Here is a 402-nt window from a genome sequence, read left to right on the forward strand (position 1 = left end):
AAGAGTGAGTATTTCATCAACAGAAATGGGAGGGATTATGGTGGTATCATCTCAATCCTAGGAAGAGAGGAAAGTATGGTGTCTTAAATTTTAAAGAAAGAGGCCATTTCAAGAAGGAGAAGAGTATTTCAGGGTGCTGCATGCTCCCAAGAGATTAAGGAGGCTAACCGTTATTTCTTGAACAGACACTGCTGCGGATAACAGGCTCCTGGTCTTCTTAATTGGCCCTGCCTGGTCTGCCAACAGACACCTGCAAGACCACTCCAAGGTGCTCTCCACTATGGGGACCATATCTGTGCTCCCAAGCCTGTAGTGTCCATAAATCTCGCTTATTATTCTGTGGACAACAAATGCTGCTTTTCCAGAAACTCAGAAGTGATACACTGGAGTGAATGGCAGGTC

The sequence above is a fragment of the Pteropus vampyrus genome, unplaced genomic scaffold, assembly GCF_000151845.1.
Source record: "Pteropus vampyrus isolate Shadow unplaced genomic scaffold, Pvam_2.0 Scaffold288, whole genome shotgun sequence".
Classification (NCBI taxonomy): Eukaryota; Metazoa; Chordata; class Mammalia; order Chiroptera; family Pteropodidae; genus Pteropus; species Pteropus vampyrus.